We start from the raw sequence: 20,087 nt of genomic DNA on the forward strand, positions 1-20,087 counted from the left end.
TTGACAAACTTTGGGCTTGGTCCTGCAAACACGTAAGCACGCGGGGCACCTGAATCGCCTGGGTGGCTCCACCGAACCCCGTGGGACTGTTTCTGCGCGGAACAGCGACTCCTGCGTGTGTTTGCAGGGTCAGGGGGCTGTGGCGTTTCGGAGGCGCTGCCGGACTCCGGCTGCTGCACGTGAGCAGCGTTTCAGCGGCGCCCTGCCCAGGACCGACTGAGGAGCACTACCGCTAAGCAGAACAAACTGCGGGGAAACCGGCCGCCACCAGAAAACCGCAGAGAAAGCTGGAAAACAACCCAACCCACCTATCGCGCGCTGGCTTTCCATTTCGGAGGCTGTCCAGCTGAGCAATGTCCCAGAGGAGCCGCAGTGGCTCCATCTCTCACTCCGTAATTCGTGTCCCCGGCGAATTCCTGCTCGCCTTCCCCCTGGGTGTGCTCGCCATTTGGGCTCAGACCCTGCCAGGCTCTCAAAAGCGGACTCCGCGGAAAGCTGGGAGAGAAGCGCTATTTTTGAAGTGAAATTCGTTGTTCTGTTGAAAGCATCCAAGATCTGATCATATTAATAAGGAACCGCCTCCTGCCCCCCTCTTAAAGTCACCAAGCCATAATATTTTGCCTTTCAGTTTCCCCCTCGCGGCGTGCTCTGCTTATCTAAACTCCCACCGGAGGCTGGATGCGATTTCAGCACATTGCTGCCAATTAAATGCAGCATTTCAAAACTGTTTGTATTTAGCAACACAAAGTCAGTGACCAGCTCCTTGGCAGGCCAGGCAGGCGCTGTTAAGGGTGGGCTTTAACTGTGCAGACTCAGACATCCCGTGCACGGTGCCCCTCATTCAAATCTATGGTTCCCTCCCTCCCCTTCAAGTTTCCTCTGCTCGGCTTTGTTACACTTGAATGTTTAGCATTAGCTGTGCCGGAGGCAGAGGTGCTCCAGCAGGAAGAGGCATGTGAAACTGTTGCATCTTTTTCTCTCTCTTCTTTTTCTTTCAAGGCCAAAGAACTTAAACTTCCTGAAATAGTTGAATAGAAGCTGAGCGGACTTTTCTTCTTTCCCCAGGAGCTGGAAACTGACTAACAGTTCAAGCAAGCCTCCAAAGCAGAGAGAGAGCAGCGGCACACTTCCTCCAGGGGACTCCCTGGACTTTCCCCTCTCCCCCATTTGTCTCTCCTGGGAGGAGCCAGCAAAAGGCACATTGTAAAAATAAAAACTGGACCGGAGCCGGCAAGTTGTAAAATTCTAAGTGGCATTGGCCAGATCGCGGCGGATAAAATAGAAACTCCTTCACTCCCTGATGTGAAAAGTCTCAGGAGAGAGCTGAAACATTTCTAGCAGCGGTCATCTCTTATTTCCTTCTCCAAAAGCCGCGATGCAGCCCTAACTTAACATAAAAAGGGGGTGAGTGTAAAATACACTTTCATTTTTGTCTTTACACTGGCAATCTAAGGTGGTGGGGGAATGCATTGTAATTCAGCGTAATGCAAAGAGAGGAGGGGAGATCTCTGAGGAGCTACAGCAGCAAATGGCAATCGTGGATTTCGGATCACAGTGTCAGCGTTTGTCTTGCTTGAACAGGAGATAATCGCAAGGTTGTTGCCGTTAAAACGGTCTCTGGTGTGTTAACAAGATGTTTATCTTGAGAGAGTTTGCAGAAGAGAAGTTTGGGTTGTGTCTGACCTGCTATAAGAGCCATGTGCTTTATATTTTAGGCTGACACTTTCAACTGGTTGGGTTGTTTTTGTCCATTTGTTAATGATTACTGAGGCATGGGATGCACTGACAGCGAGAGCCTGCTTGATTCAAAACAAAACAAAAAATGAGCAAGGTTCCCATTAACATAAACAAATAAAAATAGAATCTCCGGGCTTTTGATGTCTTTGAAGAGTGAGTCATCTTGAAAACAAAATGCCTCACTCTATCCCTTCCCCTCAGGAGATACAGTAATTCTGAAATTGGGGGTGGGAAAAAGAAATTTTTCTCTGGCTTTTTCGGTTTGCTAAATGAATTTAATTATAATGTAGCCTGTTTCAAAGAGACTGCAGCCATGTAACTGGCAGAAAGCCTGATTATCACTACAAAAGTTGTTTGTTTTTTTCTGCTGCTGGTAATAGCTCACCTTAACTGATTAGCTTGTTATAGTTGGTATGGCAACATCCATTTTTTCATGTTCTCTCTGTGTGTGTGTATATGTGTATATATGTGTGTGTGTGTGTATATATGTGTGTGTATATGTATATATATAAAATCTTCCTACTGTATTTTTCACTGCATGCATCCGATGAAGTGGGTTTTAGCCCATGAAAGCTTACGCTCAAATACATTTGTTAGTCTCTAAGGTGCCACAAGTCCTCCTTTTCTTTTTGTCCTAAAAGGCAGAGAAGAGAGATCCATCCTCTTTAACACCCCCTCCCTCCCATCTTTTCTCAGTACTTGTGTGAAGTTCATTTGTTTGGCTGTTTTGTGAATGAAAGTGGAACCTTTCTTCTTCCCTAATAATTGCTCAGGGTCTCTGTGCACTGGGAAATTTTTGTAACTGGCTGTTTTTAATAGACAAAATGTTAATATTTTCACCAGAGTTCCTATTAGTGGAAAGAATCCCAACATCCTTCTTTCCCCAGTTCTCTGAAATGTCCCAGCACTTGCAACTCTTGTCACTTGCCTGGGCTGGGCAGAAATGTAAATGTACATAATGCAGGTTTTGGGGGTGATGCAGTTTATAACTGCCTATACTTTTTATTATTTATTTATTTTTGCTGGCCTTCTAATCATATGAGCCCTGTCCCTGGATTTTGTGCATTTTTGTTTGTCAGCAACAAATTCTGAGCATAGTTGTAGACAACACTATAATTCTGTGGTATGAAAGGTTTCAGTTATGCTAAACTCACCAGTGTCTGTGGTTCAACACATAATATCTGTTTACAGTGTGTGTGTGTATGTTTAGAGTATATAGTCAGTTATGACTTCAGCTAGGTTGCATAAATTCAGCACAGAAATTGATCCATAATCTTTCTTTTCCTATCATAGAAGCCACAGAGAAACTTTATCATAGGCCACAGTGGTATAAACTACTTCTTGGTTAGTTTCATGTCTTCATTGTTCTAATATTTATTCAAGATTTTTCCCTAAAAATCCCCAGACATTCTAATAGCTTTACAAATATAAGTCAAATTCTGCTCTCTTTACCCATGTGAGTAACTTCATTAGCCTTGTCTATGTACAAAAATGACCTGTGACTGACAATGTGTGTGAGCAGTCGGTGCAGCGCTGAACATAATCTGTCCTGGTCTGCAGTTGCAGTTAAACCATTTCAACACCAATTCAGCTGTACCTGTCATCAGTAGTGGGAAACTTCTCATAATACAGACAGTGTTACTGACTTCTATGTGAGCAGAATTTGTTCCACAACATGTCAGTGCAGCCATCTCTGGGGTGGAATGCACCAGTCATTTAAAGGAGTACACAAGAACAATAGGCCATTGAAATTGTTTGGGACTGTCAGGAAGAAATACTTTTATCCAAGTGTTTTGGCAGGGGGAATTTAGTTAAGCAGAATGCATTTACCTGTGCTGGAATTTCCCCAGGACAAGGTGGTTAAACCTTCCTTAAACCTTCTATGTCACCTGAAAAGTGACATGGGCTCAGTTTTGAAAACCTCATTAATTTATTTCTCTCTTCCCCAAACCATTGAGTTTTTCTAGTGCCTTGATTTTGTGTATTAAAGCCCCCTTTTGGGGTAGTGTTGGTGGCAGGTTTTAGGGGCTGGATCTCTTTTTCATCTCTTCTTCCACCCCAGACTTTTCTTTTGTCCTACCTCTTTCGGATGAGCCATGTGCTTGTCTTTACTTATTGCATCTGCCATTTAAAATCAGAAGGAATAGCTTGGCCTTCTTAAAATTAGTGTGCTGGGGCTAGGGAAATCTTACCCATTTCCTGTCCTGACTACTGTAAATGAGGATTCCAGGTGAAGTTTTTATAGGCTCATTTGTATGAGACTATTAAAATGCTTGTGTGGTGAAACATATTTTTCAGACGTTAATATAGTTTTATTGTTCCTTTTTATTAGGAGGGAACTATGTAAAATGTCAAATGTTTGGGTTTTCCCCATAACAAACAAGCATATATTTTCCCTGTTTTATTACCCTCACCACAATGTTATCCTGGATGTCTGGAGCAAAGTATATCTTGGACAATAACTGTAAGGATCCCGGTAATAAATATTTAACAAATCCCTGGTCACTTACAATTTCATGGTTGGTTTCAGAGTAGCAGCGGTGTTAGTCTGTATTCGCAAAAAGAAAAGGAGGACTTGTGGCACCCTAGAGACTAACAAATTTATTTGAGCATAAGCTTTCGTGAGCTACAGCTCACTTCATCGGATGCATTCCTGGTTGTCGCTATGTTGCTCCTCCTGGCTGCTTGGAACCTCAATAACAGCAGGGATAGAACTATGATCTTCTGCTTTGTGAGCACAGGACCCTATTATGTGAACTAAAGGAAAATCTCCATTAGCTGTCGCAGTGTAGGGCAACAGGGCACACAGTTCCATGATTTTAATTCATTTCCATTAGAGTCCAGTGGTATGTGCAGCCACATGCCAGCTCTTCCATTATACATCGTATGGTATGTACATTTGAGGATCTAAAATATGGCAGTAGATTTTGAGATGGAAATAGAGATTTAATTAGATCTTTATTTCTTTTAATCCAGTAAGGTAGAATATCTAAAAGCACTTTTATTCATAGTGTTTGGGCTCAGTTTCCCTGATTAACACCATTCATAAGTTCTAAGACCATTATTATCTAGTCTGACCTCTTGCATAATGCAAGCCATAGAACCTCACCCAGTAATTCCTGCATCAAACCCATAGCTTCTGATTGAGCTGTAGCACGACTCTTAGAAAGGTATTCATAATTTCTTCTCCCAGTGAATGTGTCTAAGAACATAAGAGCGGCCATACTGGGTCAGACCAAAGGTCCACCCAGGCCAGTATTCTGTCTGCCGACAGTGGCCAATGCCAGGTGCCCCAGAAGGAGTGAGCCTAACAGGTAATGATCAAGTGATCTCTCTCCTGCCATCCATCGCCACCCTCTGACAAACAGAGGCTAGGGACACCATTCCTTACCCATCCTGCCCAATAGCCATTAATGGACTTAACCTCCATGAATGTATCTAGTTCTCTTTTAAACCCTGTTATAGTCCAAGCCTTAACAACCTCCTCAGGCAAGGAGTTCCACAGGTTGACTGTGCATTGTGTGAAGAAGTCTAGGGTACTATATTTTATATGAAGAAGATAAATCAGGTTCTCCCATTTACTTTCTCATAATACAAGAAAAAGGGGACTTCAGACGTAATGCTTTTTTGTTACACAACCCATAATTAACATGTGTCACTCACTGTCACAGGATGTCATTGCCGCCAAGATTTTAGTAGGATTGAAAAAGGGACTAGATGTGTATATAGCTAGGCAATGATGCGTTTGCGGTATGTTCAGGTTACAAGCCAATCACTAATTGATGGGGTTAGGAAGAAACTTCCCCAGAGGCAGATTATTCCATAATTGTACAGTGTGGGAGTTTCTGGCACCTTTGTTTGAAGTGGCTGGTTCTGGCCACTGTCAGAGACAAGACACTCGGCTAGATGGATTTGATCCAGTATGGCAAGCCCTGTATTCCTAGTCTTCTGCCCATCAATTATGAAAACTTTCAGTTCAAAATGGTTTAACTTGGGACACTGTGGTGGAATTCTTAAAAGAACTGTTGGTACATCAACAGTCAACAAAGCCCATTAGAAAACCTTCTATCGCTCTGTAAAAGCAAATAAAGAACTGGAATGTGGCTATTTACAGTGTAGTTGACAGCTAGCATGGGTATCATAATTGCACCCACCCTTCAAGATAAAGGCTCCTTTAAACAGTTTTGTGTAACCAATTAATGGATTATACAATGTCAGTTCAGATGAGTTCCAAGACTCACAAGGTTTATTTTCAAAACTGAAGGGCCCAGTAATAAAAAGCTGTGTTGCCATCACTCACAATATTGGGTGTTTTTCTTGAAGTCCCAGCTTCCAGGGACCGTCAGCTTCCATTAAAAAAAAAAAAAAAAGTTTCTAGCTCCTATAGTTGTAAGGAACAACAATTTGAAAACAAGAACCAAGTCTATCTCACAGGCTCCGAAACCAGACTCAAGTAATAGAACTCAAAATCGATTAATTTTTTAAAACCTTTTGTTTTTTAAGTCAGTCACATGATTCTTGGGGGGCTTGACTCATGATTTTTGAACATTTAGGGTTGACAGTGCTGTTAACCACATAAGTATGGTGGTGTTGTCTACACTAGATGTATTGTCTTAACATTTACCACTGGTGAGAGTGCAAGTGTAGATTTTACACACTAAGCAGACATGTGCTGTGATCCTGTTTTAGTGTTTGTCTAATGGAGGATAACAGTCTACTACTGATGCAAGCTGAGAGGTTATCTTTAGTTCAGATGGTAGAGGTCTGTGTTGAAAGTCTTCACTTCAAACAACCCCTGTTGAAAAGCCGTAGGGAGGGTTGTTCTGTAAACAGGGCTTGTACAGCCACTGGGGTTCTCAATGGCCACATTTTCTAACCCAGGGATAAACAGATGGTGAAAACACCGGTGGCTGGTCTGTTCAGGTTCTCCCACTGTTGTTACTACCAGTGGAGCTGCAAAGGTGGGAAATGTTAAGGAAGTGTCCAGTGCAGAAAAGGTTTAATTTTGCCAGATCACTTCTACTTATTGTATGGATGGACCTAAAAGATTTGTGTTTATTTAAATTGGACTAAGTCATGTCTAAAGAGATCTTGCATTTGCTCTAATTAGCATCTCATGGGCAATAAAATGTCATTAAATTTAACCTGACATGGCTTGCGTGCTTTAACCTGTGATGTGGGATTTGTTTTAATTGAATGTGAGCAGTTGATATGTTGAGCAGCTACATTTTTCTTTTTCTTTTTAAAAAATATCATGTTGCCAGATTTCTCCATAGGCAGAGCAAAGCTCTTCTAATCTTCACAAACTGTTCTGTGTGGCTAGGACAGTACGCTTTGTCAGAATGAATACATTTACATGCTTCCTGGAGTTTTGCTGCAGATGTTACTGGTATCATTGGAGAGAGACTGAAAACAGGATACAGCAGTTGAAAGTTCATGTTGGTTTTTGACTTTGAATACGTAAATGTGCTAGTTATTCCTCAGGCCGGCCAAGACCCCAGTCATGCAAAACATGTAGGTCCTGTCTACACTAGAAAGTGTTGTTGCTTACTCGTGGTGCATGAAAAATCCACCCTCTGGAGAGACATAGCTATGCTGACCTAACCCCTGGTATAGACAGCACTAGATTGAGAGCAGAATTCTTCCGTTGATCTAGCGACCACCTTTCAGGGAGGAGGATTCGTACGCCGACAGGAGAACACCTCCCGTTAGTGTGGAGAGTATCTACAGTGACGTGCTACCGTGGCACAACTGCAGCGCTGCAGCTGTGTCACATTTGAAGTGTAGACAAGCCCTATGTCTTCACGGCCAAAAAAAAAGTGTGATTTTGCAGGGAATAGCTGGAGTTAGCTATCTCCCGGTAAAATTCACGCGGAGACAAGGTATAAAACAGTTCCCTCTATGGGTTTTCAGCAAGGTTTGAAGTGAAGACCTTCAGCACAGACCTCTAGCATTTGAGTTAAAGTTCCATGTAAAGTTAAACCCCTTAGCGGTAGGCCATTATCCTTTACTGTACGAGCTCTAGAGAGGGACCATGACATAGCTTTTGTCAGTGTGTTAAATCTACACTAGTACTCCTACCAGTGGTAAATTTTAAGAAAATAAACCTACTGTAGAGAAGGACTTACTTCTATGGGTAGTAGTATTGCCAACCCCAAGCATTCAAAAATCACGAATCAGGCCCTCAAAAAACATGAGATTAACTTGCTGAAATGAGTAACGGTCAACACCACCAGGGGTTTATCTTGGACTAGCTACACTGTGATGGGAGAACCTCAGATGACTGGATGCTGCTGAGCTTGCTGCTTGGCAAAGCTATGAGCAGTGGAGGCACTCAAGCTCTCTGTCTGCAGACTCAGACAGCATTGGTTTGGGTCATTAGCCCTAATAGCTAGAACAGGGGTTCTGAAACCGGGGGTCGGGACCCCAAAAGGGGTCGCGAGCGGTAAGCCTCCACCCCAAACCCCGCTTTGCCTCCAGCATTTATAATGGTGTTAAATATATTTTCAAGTGTTTTCATTTATAAGGGGGGGTCGCACCCAGAGGCTTGCTATGTGAAAGAGGTCACCAGTACAAAAGTTTGAGAACCACTGAGCTAAAATGTTCTTTTTAAATGAAATCTATAAATTTTGCAAAAAAGGATGGCTTAGCCCTCCATGTTTCTGTATTCCACCCCTGACCAGGAAAAGTTTTTTTCTTGTCCCTGGCAAATGGTGTGTAGTTTTCTTAAGGCCTGGTACTGGATCTGTATTTATTTCAGTTTTAAAATTTGATTGTATCCTTTTGCCTCAGTCTGTAATCCGTTTTGTATTGTGGTTGTTGGTTAGTGAGAAATCTAGTTTGTCTTAATCCAGATTAAATCAATTCACTTCTCTTAAAGTCTGTAATTCAAAAGTGCTTATAATTTCAGGCAGATCTGCTATGTGACTATACGAATGAGTTGTTCTTCTCTAGCACTTTCCACCCAAGCCTTTTAAAGTGGTTCTACAAACATTTTAAGCCTCTTGACACCCATAAAAGGTAGGCATTATTTCCTCCATTTTTCAAATGGAGAAACTGAAGCACAGGAGTTAAGTAACTTGCCAAAGATCAGACAGGAAATCTGTGGTAGAGACAGAAATAGAACCTAGTTCTCTTGGTTACTAATCCAGTGACTTAATTACAACATCATTCTTTCCCTGTATGCTCTGGAGCATGACCTGATCTCTTTGGCTCAAAACTTAAGCTAACTGGTCATAAAGAAACTCAGCTTTTTATTTTCTTAGAATTTTCATAAGGATTTTAGTGCTCATAGTACATGTGTGACATACACCTATTTAACACCATAGGTTCCAAAGAGGCCTCTGTGGTGTCAGAAATAGAGTGGGCCTTTTCAAACCGCGGTGGGCTGCAGGCAAAGGTTTTCTTATGCTTCAGTTCTCAGACTGTTCCCACCACCCCCACCAAGTGTCTTGCTTGGAGTTTCAGGTGTGATTCAGCCTCAACAGCTCAAAGCAAAAGTCACTGGAAACCACTGAGTTTTTTGGTAACCTTTGCATGGTTTTGCTGTCAAATCATAACTGGGCCCAGGTTTGAGAGAACTTTCACTGAACTTGTTTAGAGGCTATAACGAAATCTATCACCGTGGTAGTTTCCTGGCAAACACTGGAGAGATGGTTGCCTTCAGTGGATAGGGCCCTGGGTTGGGAGACTTGGGCTTCATTGCTACCTCTGCTGCTCACTCATCTGAGGGAGTCACTCTAGGGCTCTGTAATTGCATTCCCTCATCTGTAAAATGATATCATGAGTCTTGCCCTCCTTTGTAAAACACTTTGGGATCCTTGTGGAGTGCTAAGATTAACATGTCACAAAACTGTCTGGATCCCTCGTGAGGGATGATTTACCGAAATGAGAGGGGCTGCAAAGCACAATATAGAATCATAGAGTTGGATCAGGGGTGGAAGGGACCTCAGGAGGGTTATCTAGTCCAACCCCCTGCTCAAAGCAGGGCCAAACCCCAATTTTTGCCCCAGATCCCTAAATGGCCCCCTCAAGGATTGAACTCCCAACCCTGGGTTTAGCACGCTAGTGCTCAAACCACTGAGCTATCCCAGGACTCATGTGAGGTGTTCAAGTACATTCCAGGACTGTGTTTTGAACTTTGTTACAACTCCCATCCACAATCGCATCATTGCTTTTAAATCGGGGTGAGATGGTGGGGGAGATAAGCAGAGGTACATGTTTTCCTCTGTGTTATAATTTGGAGATGTCATCAGCCTTGAGTTAGTTGAGCTTCCGGGCTTTAGTCCAGCTAAACCTGGTCTTCTTTCAAATTCTTTAATAATTAATTTTTGGTATTTAATTATAGTACATGTGTCTTGTCTGGGTCATGAAGCCTGTGCTTTGTGTTTCCTGCATTCTTCTCTGTCTTTTGCTCTGAAGTCCAGCTGGCCTAGTGTGGCACGTAGGGTTTTAGTCTTCTGTATTCCCCTAGCTGGGAGCCTGAGACGTCTCAGATTTTTGGATCTGAGGAATGGTGAAGCAGCAAGTTCAGCCTTCTTGTTGGGGGCAGCAGAAGGGAGGAGCTGGAGGCAGGGAATCCTGGTTGTATCACCCCTCCTACTTGCTGCTGTGAAATTGCATGCAGCAGCAGTTACTCTGACACTTTGGAAGGGAATTGCCTGTGTACATGTTCTTGACCAAAGGTAGGGACCTACAACAACATGCATTAAAAGGGGAGTCTGATATTGTCATTTTGTAGGTCTTGAACTTGGATATTTTCTTATATAATTGTTTGTTTTACTACTGCTGTACCCCTGGCAAGACACTAACTTCACAAGCACCTAAACCAGTTCTTGTAGACAATCCAGTTCTCTCTCCCCTCCCCCAGTAATTTTGTTTTTCAGCAAACAGATAATTTTATGAGCATGTTTGTTTTAAGCAAATGATGACTAGAAGCTTCAGTCCTCACCTTCCAATTTGCTTGTGTTACTTTCTGGGGGCTTTTATTGCTGTCAAATAACTCTCTAGGTGAAATCAGAACTAACCCGGAGGATGAGATGTCAGTTATGTGGGTGGGATGGTGTTAGTACAGTACAAGTATTTTCAAATGAAACATAGTGGCAAGTGTGGCTTGTGAACAGAGCTTATCACCTGGCTATCCTTTTTTCCCCCTTTTTTTTAAATTTGAGAGGGAAGTGACAGCACTTTTTTGAGGGGCAGGTTTTAAATTTTATTTTGTTTATATTAGAGTAAAAATGTTTGTTAGCTTAGGTTTGGTATCAAAGCCCACACTGAAAAAGCTGATTTTGACAGACTGAAAACCATGAATCTCTTTCTAACAATAATGATTTGTTATAGCAGCAGTTGCCTGTTTTCATTATGTTGTTTCATTCAGGGTCTACACTAGCAAAACATCTACTTGCAACTTGGGTTAGCTGAGGTGCAGTGGAGTGTGGCATTAGCTCCAACACCTCAATGGGGAAGGTGATGTTCGTACTCGTCCAGCTGAAGTTTTCTGCTTTGCAAATTGGTTTTCAACCAACATTGCAAACGTGAGCCATTGACGTATGACTTTGCAGTGGTTCAGCAACACCGGCAAATAGTGCTGGTAAGATGGCAGCTGGCCATGAGGAATGTTTTCTTCCCTCTCATGTTTAATCCTATTCTGATTTTGTGGAATAGAAACAGGATGAACCCTAACATAGTCCTTTACTTACAGTGTAATGTCTTTAACTAAATTCATTAATTCCTTGAACTAGAGTTTCTGCTCACAGAATTTACACGCTTTACTGGTTTTACCAGCAAAGTTGGTGACTAAGGGTATGCCTACACTGGCAGAGTTACATTGCTGGCAGTTACATTGCCACTCAGAGAGTGCTGAAGGGAAACCGCTGCTGTGTGGTCACACTGTCAGCTGTCTGCGCAATAGCGTGTTCACACTTGCGGCACTTGCATCGGTATTTGGAGCAGTGCACTCTGGGCAGCCATCCCACAGAGCATCTCTTCCTCTTCTGCTGCTAAGAGTTATGGGAAGGCAGAGCGGGGTCATGGGGCATCCTGGGTCCTGTCCCAATGCCCCGTGATGCATTGCTTCACATCCCAGCAATCTCTGTGCTTCCGTCCACATTTGGTGCCATCTTTCAACTGCTCGTATACTGCGTGCTCTGCCTCTTCGGTCTGCAGGAATGGATCGCGCACTGTTGACCAATATGCTGCTCACTCTCACTAACACGTCACATGTGGCAGCGAAGTTTTCCTAAACTACAAAGGCAAGAGGAGTTCCACATTGATCTCGCCACACGTAGTAGCGACGACACGAGATTGCTTGTGGCATTAATGGAGGTGCTGACCACAGTGGAATGCTGCTTTAGGGCTTGGGAAACAAGCACCGAGTGGTGGGATCACATCGTGATGCACGTCTGGGATGACGAGCAGTGGCTGCAGAACTTTCGGATGAGGAAAGCCACATTCATGAGAATGTGTGATAAGCTCGCCCTAGCCCTGCGGTGCAAGGACACGAGAATGAGAGCTGCTCTATCATTGGAGAAGCACATGGCAATTGCACTGTGGAAGCTCGCTTCTCCAGACTGGTACCAATTGGTCACTAACCAGATTGGAGTGGGAAAGTTGACCGTTGGACTCATGTTGACAGAAGCGTTCAGGGCCATTAATCGCATCCTGCTCTGAAAGACAGTAACTCTGGGCAATGTACCTGACATTGTGGATGGCTTTGCACACATGGGCTTCCCTAACTGAGGAGGGGCAATAGATGGCACACTTATTCCAATTCTGGCACCAGACCACCTAGCACATTAATCAGAAGGGGTATTTCTCGATGGTTCTCCAGGCGCATGTGGATCACTGTGGGCACTTCACGGACATTAACGCTGGCTGGTCCGGAAAGGTGCATGGCACCTTGGAACAGTGGCCTGTTCAGAAAGCTGCAAGCAGGGACTTTCTTTCCAGACCAGAAGATCACTGTAGGGAAAGTCAAAATGCCCATTGTGGTGGTGGGAGTCCCCGCCTACCTCTTAATGCTGTGGCTTCATAAGCCACACACAGGGCACCTTGACAGCAGCAAGGAGCTGTTCAACAACAGGCTGAGGAAGTGCAGAATGACCATTGAGTGTGCTTTGGGCCATTTAAAGGCCCGCTGGTGCTGCCTCTATGGGAAGCTGGACCTGGCCGATGACAATATTCCTATGCTTATAGCTGCGTGCTGTACGCTCCATAATATTTGTGAAGGAAAGGGTGAAAGCTTCACTCAGGGCTCGACCGCTGAGGCTCAGCACCGGGAGGCTGAATTTGAGCCTCAGCGGTCGAGCCCTGAGTGAAGCTTTCACCCTTCCCTTCCCAAATAGTAGGGAGCGTACAGCTGAATTAGCCAGAGACCAGGACTATTAGAGGGGAGCAGCGTGGGGCCATAAGGATCAGGGATGCCTTGAGGCAGCAATTTGAAGCTGAAAGCCACTAATATTTGTTGCTATGCTCAGGAGTGCAGTGCTTGTAATGCTAGGAGGTGTCTGTGATTGGTGCAGATGATGCACTATGAAGGTTTAAGAAAATTGCCTGTTGCTTTGCAGGTCTCTGTTTGCTTTCAATTAATGGAATAAAGATTGCTTTCGAACCAAAACAATTATTTCATTAAAAGCAACAACCGGAGGGGAGAGAAGCACAAAAAAACACATCACCTCTGTGGGGGAAGGTCCCAGGAGGAGGTGAGGTCCCAGGACGGTTAAAGATTTGTGTATGTTCAGGTATCATATGCAACCTTGTCCTTTTGGAGTGTAGTGCAGTGGGTATTGTACTTCAGCAGAGCTAAACTGCAGAGGGACAGGTATTGAGTGCAGTGGGTACTGGGAGTCTGCAGGGCTGGACTGTGACTGGGCAGGAGTGGAAGGCAGCTGGGACAGACTGGAGCCAGAAGGTTGATAAGAGTGTGTTGGCGGAGTCTGGAGGGCTTCAATTCTTGTTTTATGGCTGCGGAGTGCATCACGATATCATGCAGAAAATCCTCTTTAGTTCTTGGTGGCCGCTTTCTAATTCTGCGCAGCCGTTCAGCCAGTGATAACAAAGAGGGAGGCTGGGCTCCCAAGGTTATATCTGTGAAGCCAAAATGCCACATTTTACAGAAGCAGTATCGTTTGCAACACACAGACCACTGAATCAAAACACAGCTACTATTCACATACCTGTCACTAACTGGCTGACCCCAGGCAAGCACACATGAGCCACAAGACCCCCAGAATGGTGAGTAACCGCAGGGGCAGGGGAAATCAGTGTTCTAGGACCGTACTGTACACTGGGCATGTTGCTCTTGGAGAGAGCCAGCACTGTGTATGTGTGTGTGTGGGGGCGGGGGGCAGCGGCGGTTTATAATCATTATTGTCCCCACATTTTCCACAGGCTGTGTTCATTATGGAAGATATCTTGCTGCTGAGGGTGAGCAGGGAATCAAGGGAGGGTCTTCTCCAAGACTGCAGCTTCTGCCCTGGCCCTTATGCGGCTCACTTGTGTGCAGCAATGGTGTCCGTGTTTCTTCCCCCCCCCCCAAGTGATGGCAGAGTGGCACAGGAAAGTTATCCTTAATGGAACAAGAAACAAAGCAGCTCTGCCAAAGAACCTGCCCAGTATCTCCATGAGAGTTTCCTGGAGATCTCTGAGGCAGATTCCTGTGAAGTGAGGGAGTCAATCAATACCCTGTTCCGCTGCTCAGACTAGGCATGTGGTGGTATGCACATCATACAGACACAAGCCTGCTTTCTGCAACCCTCCTGCCCCCAACAACTCGCTTCAGCAATTTCCAAAATCAAAGCCACTTACCGCGGCCTCCTCTCCTGTGTGTGCTTTGTCGAGCTCCGACCCCTGTGACTGGTTAGCCTCCTCCAGGGTAGAGAAGAGCTCCTGGCTGCATGCATCTCTGACCTCTGAGTCATTCTCTGCCTCTGGGTCACCCTCCCCCTCCACATTCCTTCTCCAGGCTCGGTCCACTCTGGACTGGCATGCGAGCCACCAAAGTATCCACAGTGGCTTTCGCAGTGGAGGTGGGGTCTCCACCGAGTATCGTGTCCAGCTCTTTGTAGAACCAGCAGCTCGTGGGCGCAGCACCAGAGCTGCGGTTTGCCTCCCATGCCTTGTGGCAGACGTTCCGCAGCTCCTTCACTTGGACCCTGCACTGCAGTGTGTCCCGGTCGCGGCCCCTTTCTGTCATGCATCATGAAATTTGACCGTAGGTATCATAATTCCTGCAGCTGGAGCACAGCTGGGACTGGACAGCCTCCTCTCCCCAAATGCTCCAGCAGCTCAGCATTGCTCCAAGCGGGGGATCGCCTGGTGCGTGACGCAGGCATGGTCACCTGGAAAGATGCACTGAGACCACTGCACGCGTCACCGAGCAAACAGGAAGGGGACTCTTAAAATTCCCAAGGAATTTAAGGAGTGGGACTCACGGTTGGTCACCTGAGGGCAGGGCAGTAGAGTTCAAACCGATGACCAGAGAGGCAAGAAGAGGCATTGTGGGACACCTCCTGGAGGCCAGTCGCAGCGCTGTAATTGACCAGGGTGTCTATAGTGGCCCTGCGGCGCTGTAGCCCGGCACAGAAAGCTGTACACCTCTCGTCCGGGTGATTTTTTACAGTGCTGCAACTGTGCACTTTCTGCGCACTAAGTGGCTTGGCAGTGTGTACACCTGGGGAGTTACAATGCAGAAACTTGCCAGTGTAGACAAGGCCTAACTGGAACTTTAGGAATAAAGAGATAAAGTTCTAATATGCATGCATAAGCTGTTGTCTCTTAATGCTGAGAATTTGACAATCTTATCAGAGGAGTGCATTCAAATTTGTAGTGTGACCCTGAAAACCCTACTCTCGTCCTTGGACTGTGAGCTCTTAGGAGCATGGGCTGTGTTTGTTCAGTGTTTGGAAATACCTAGTCTATACTGAGCACTAGAGTAAATAAATAATGAGTAATTCTTATTCCCAGAAGAAGTCCTGTTGAAGTCAATAGGACTGCTTACATGAATAAAGGTTTGCAGGATTAGATCCTTGCCTTGCTTTCTATGAGGCTGATCCAAAGCCCTTTGAAGTCAATGGTTAGATTCTCATTACTTTCAATGGGCTTTGGATCAGGTCCTGAAGTCGCTATGGACCAGATTTTAAAAGGTATTTAGGTGCTGAAAGAAAGAGATAGGTACATAGTGGGGTTTTCAAAGGCACCAGGTGCCTAACTCCCATAGGCACTTATGTGCTGTTGAAAATCCCTGTCTTTGTGTCTTTAGGCACCTAAATACCTTGGGTCAATGGGCCTAATTCAAAGCCCCTGGAAGTCAGTGGGAAGACTCCTATTGACTTTGATCAGGCCCTACGGGACATACAAAACAACCTAGTTTTGAAGTTTCACGTATCCTTGAATTAGCTAAAATAATTTCTGATCAGAACCTGTTGTTTTTGAGTGGGTTTTGTTAACTGTGTGAATTTTTTGGGGAAGGGTGGGCCTGGGGATTAAAACCTTAATTGACTTTACGCCTCCAAAAATCAAACTCACATGACGTTTTCTTGAGGAAACTGAGCAACTGGAAAAACAAATGGAAATTGGATTGCAGCCTTAAGGGTAGCAGGCACTATCTGTGCTCACTTTAAAAAAACCACAACTGAGCCCTGGTCGACACTGCAGACTAATGTCGGCATAACTACATTGCTCAGGGGCATGGAAAACCCCGCAGTTATTCCAGTCTAACTTCCTGTGTAGACAATGCTGTGTTGATGGCTCCTGCTGTCGACATAGCTGCCGCCTCTCAGGGAGGTGAAGTACCTGATGGGAGCTAAGCTAAGCAACGCAGCTGCACCGGAGCAGCGCTGTAAGTGTAGACAAGCGCTGTTCATGCACATGCCATCATAGTTTTGATGAACTGAAGTGCACTGAGAGAGAATTTTGTGGAATATCTGCATTTGTCAGTGTGGCCCTGGAGTAAATAATTTAAAGAAATGTGCTTCAGAAAGAATCGTGACTGGATCGTATCAGCTGAACACACATCATTTCATTGATCACGTGTTTTGTTAAATATTTACTGGGCTTGAAAAAGAAGCAGCTAACAAAATTCCAGCCTGGTTCTTTCTACACCTTTTTGTATCTATTTAGGTTGGCTGAGTGGGGTGGAGCTGTGTTTTTCTAAGGGAAGCCATTCATGGAATTGTAAAGTTGGCACAGTGGGAAATCCCTTTTGAAATGATTATTTTTTCCTAGATTTTTATGCAAGAGACCTAAAAGTTTCTGGTATATGTTGTTTTTTCTAGTTGCATTAATTTTAAATTCCATTTTAAGTGTGTCTTACAATAATATCTGGATTGCTTTGGTGCTAACTCTTGAGTCTAACTGTAAACCCCCCTCCACCACCATTCTCTGCAGCTAGATTTGAGGAGGGCTGTGAAGGTTTTGCTGGGTGAAGAATGCTCATTTGATTTTCCTTCTGCATCTGGTTTACAGTTGCTTTATGGCTTGTGGCAGCTTGGTGTGAATTTACTTTTGGTCTTGACAAATACAAGTGGTGCCCGTTATCCTATTGCAGGCCTTTCAGCCCCTTGTGCTACTGCATTGCCTGCTTCCATTGGCAGACGTCCGACACCCACGCTGCCTTTCCAAAGGAACTTGATTCCAGTGCATATTGACCCCTGCTGCCCTGGATCTGCAGGAAAAAATACCAGGGAAAAGTAAAAATAATCCAAGACACAAATGGTCTGTTCTCTTGTTATTTAAATATTTGTTGCTGTGGTTTTTTTTAATCAACCCTGTATCATCTAGAAGATGCATATTCTTGAAGAAGCGCTGCCAACTTTCTCCCTTTGTCACCCCTTCTTCGGTATTCCTGAAGTTCCAATAAGGAGCAAGTCTTTTTGCTAATCTTTCTTCTCTTCCAGGCAGCCAGATGTATTGTGCCTGTTGCAAGGACACCTTTGGCTAAAATCTTTTTATAATTAATTCTTTGGTGGTATTCATAACAAACAGGAGACGAACAATTATAAACTAGCATTGGTCTCTTAATTTGACTGGGGGTGAGGCTATTTCTTACCTAATTTTTGGAAATAACTTCCAACAGACATGTGTGTCTGTATATGTGTTTCCTCTTGCCCTGTTTGGAATCTCTAATGAAAATGTTTTCTGAAATGTAACATAGCGCAGATGGATAACATTGCTTCATTGTCAGGTTATGCATATTCCCCAGTTTAGAAAGCTGGTGCCCAACCATCATGCGTTGTTTGTGCACTTACCCCACAGAGTTTTGTAGTCTTTATCTTGAGTGTGTATCAGCTACAGATCTGCTTTGTTTTGGTTTCAAAGGCTTTTTGTCAGACAGATATTAAGCTTATAACTAGGGACTAGTGAATCAGTTTGGGTGTGGACCTGTGGGATTGAGGTGGGGTGAAGACAACAATCAAACATCTCCTTGAACTTTGATAAGCTTCATATCTGAAAAACATCCAACATAATTAAGTAGATGGGGTGGAGGATCGTGTTGCCAAAGAAGACAATAACTGAATTGGCATGAAGAGGGGGCTACTCTGTTGCATCTAGAGGTGTTTCACAGCACTGAACCATGTGCTTGTACTGGGATAGTTTGCACTGCTGCCGCCCGGTGCTATATGTGGCCTACAGTTCCTGAACTTGTGTCTCCAGAGCTTGACACCTTTCATGAGCACTAATAAAAGGCAGTATTGCCTAGCAACTAGAGCGCTAGATTGGGACTTGGGAGGCTTAGGCTCTATTTCCAGCTCTGCCTTGGCCTGCTGGATGACCTTGGGCAAGTTGCTTTACTTCTCTATGCCTCAGTTTCCCACCTGTAAAATGGGGAAATTATACTTTTGTATACCTCCTTTTGTAAACCACTTTGAGATCTATAGGTGAAAAGTGCTATATATGAGCTGGGTGGCATTATTATAGTCACATGAAACATTTTACAGGCATGGAGAGGAAAAAGCGTGGACAGGATTCGGTGAAGAGCAGTAGGAGGGGGGGCATATATTTTGCTGAAATATTTTTTATCTAATTGGTTCTTTAATCATTTTTATAGCAAACAGAGGAAAAAGAGTTATAAACTTGTCATACTCAGCATTTTGTTACGCACTATGGCATTCCTGGTAGCCAAAATAGCTGGAGTATCATGAAGACTCCTTCCAAGACTATAACTATATTAATGCCTCTCTAACCACAAAGAGAGTCTCTCTCAGCACAGCTGTAAATTACACATTATGGAACTCTCAAAATGGACACAGCCAACAACTAACAAGATTTGCCTGTATAGAAGAGAAAGAGTTTATAAGGAAGCCTTGTTTTGTGGACCTTTTGTCGGGGAGTGGGGTGCGGGTCTCATTACTGTAGAAGGAAAATTTGGTCTCCATCAAGTCTAGGAAATGCATCTGTTTGGCAGATATTGCAGAATAGTGATGGGAAGTTCAGGATCTGGTTTGGATGCTTAGCAAAATGTTGTTAAAATGAATTGGGTCTGCAAAATTTAAACTTGCTCTATCAACTGAATTTTGTCTTGTGAGCATTCTCTTTTCTCCTGCTTTTTGGTGGTCTGAAAATAATAAGAGTAAGCTGTAGGATGGGGGAAATGGGCTTCTACAGTTTTTGACACTTCAATTTGGAGCCAGGCAACACACCGGCTAATTGTGTTTTGATGCCCTCCAGTGACTGGTGCACATATAGGATAATAGCCTACTATTCTTACTAGCTAACACTGGCTGCTTTAACTTAAATGGAAGAGGCTTGTGTCTTTGGTTTCTGAAGCAATGGAAAGACTCCCAATGACTTAATTGGTTTTTGATCTGGCCCTTAGTGCTGAAGGTCTCAGGTTCAGTTCCTGGTGATGACCTGTAGTTAGGATTGTTGCACAGGCATTGAAGATGAGCATGAAAATATGATCGAGGGGTGGGTATTCGTCTTTTATACATAGACCAGAACATGCAGTATCTGTCTGGGTGACTTACAGAAGCTTAAGGAAAACAACATGTAAATTTCAATGAGCAAGAGTGAGTAAGAGCCATTCAAGAAATCTGTTGCAGGGCTCTGCAAGGTTCTTCAGCTGTAGCTGTGGAATTTGCTGCAGAGCCCATCTCATCCTACGGATTTATGCTCCAGAATCTAAGCTTTCATTTTAAGAAAAGTTTTAGCCCTCTTAATTGCAATTAAGAATATGAACCTAATGCAACGCAGTCATCATAGTTAGGAAAACCTGTATGCGTTGTTTAAAGACTGGCACAGGTGTCTTAACTATGGTTATGTATACTGTCTTGTGACATAATGTGGCAATGCCTGTACCTGGTGTAAAATGTTTATACTGCACTGCATCAGCACTGAAAAATGCATACACACAT

The 20,087-nt window shown here is 44.1% G+C and overlaps 1 protein-coding gene across 8 annotated transcripts in view; it reads left to right on the forward strand.

Moving 5' to 3' along the window:
- The first annotated feature begins 1,220 nt into the window (after window positions 1-1,220).
- Window positions 1,221-20,087, forward strand: part of PRR5L (proline rich 5 like) — a 69,833-nt gene continuing 50,966 nt past the window's right edge. For 3 of the 8 annotated variants that reach the window (XM_084631419.1, XM_084631425.1, XM_084631426.1), the window contains exon 1: window positions 1,221-1,404. The gene's annotated coding sequence lies outside the window, so the exon portion shown is untranslated. The other 5 variants (XM_084631422.1, XM_084631424.1, XM_084631421.1 and 2 more) reach the window with 5 other exon arrangements.

This window comes from Lepidochelys olivacea, assembly GCF_965140295.1.
Source record: "Lepidochelys olivacea isolate rLepOli2 genome assembly, chromosome: 6".
NCBI classification, from domain to species: domain Eukaryota; kingdom Metazoa; phylum Chordata; order Testudines; family Cheloniidae; genus Lepidochelys; species Lepidochelys olivacea.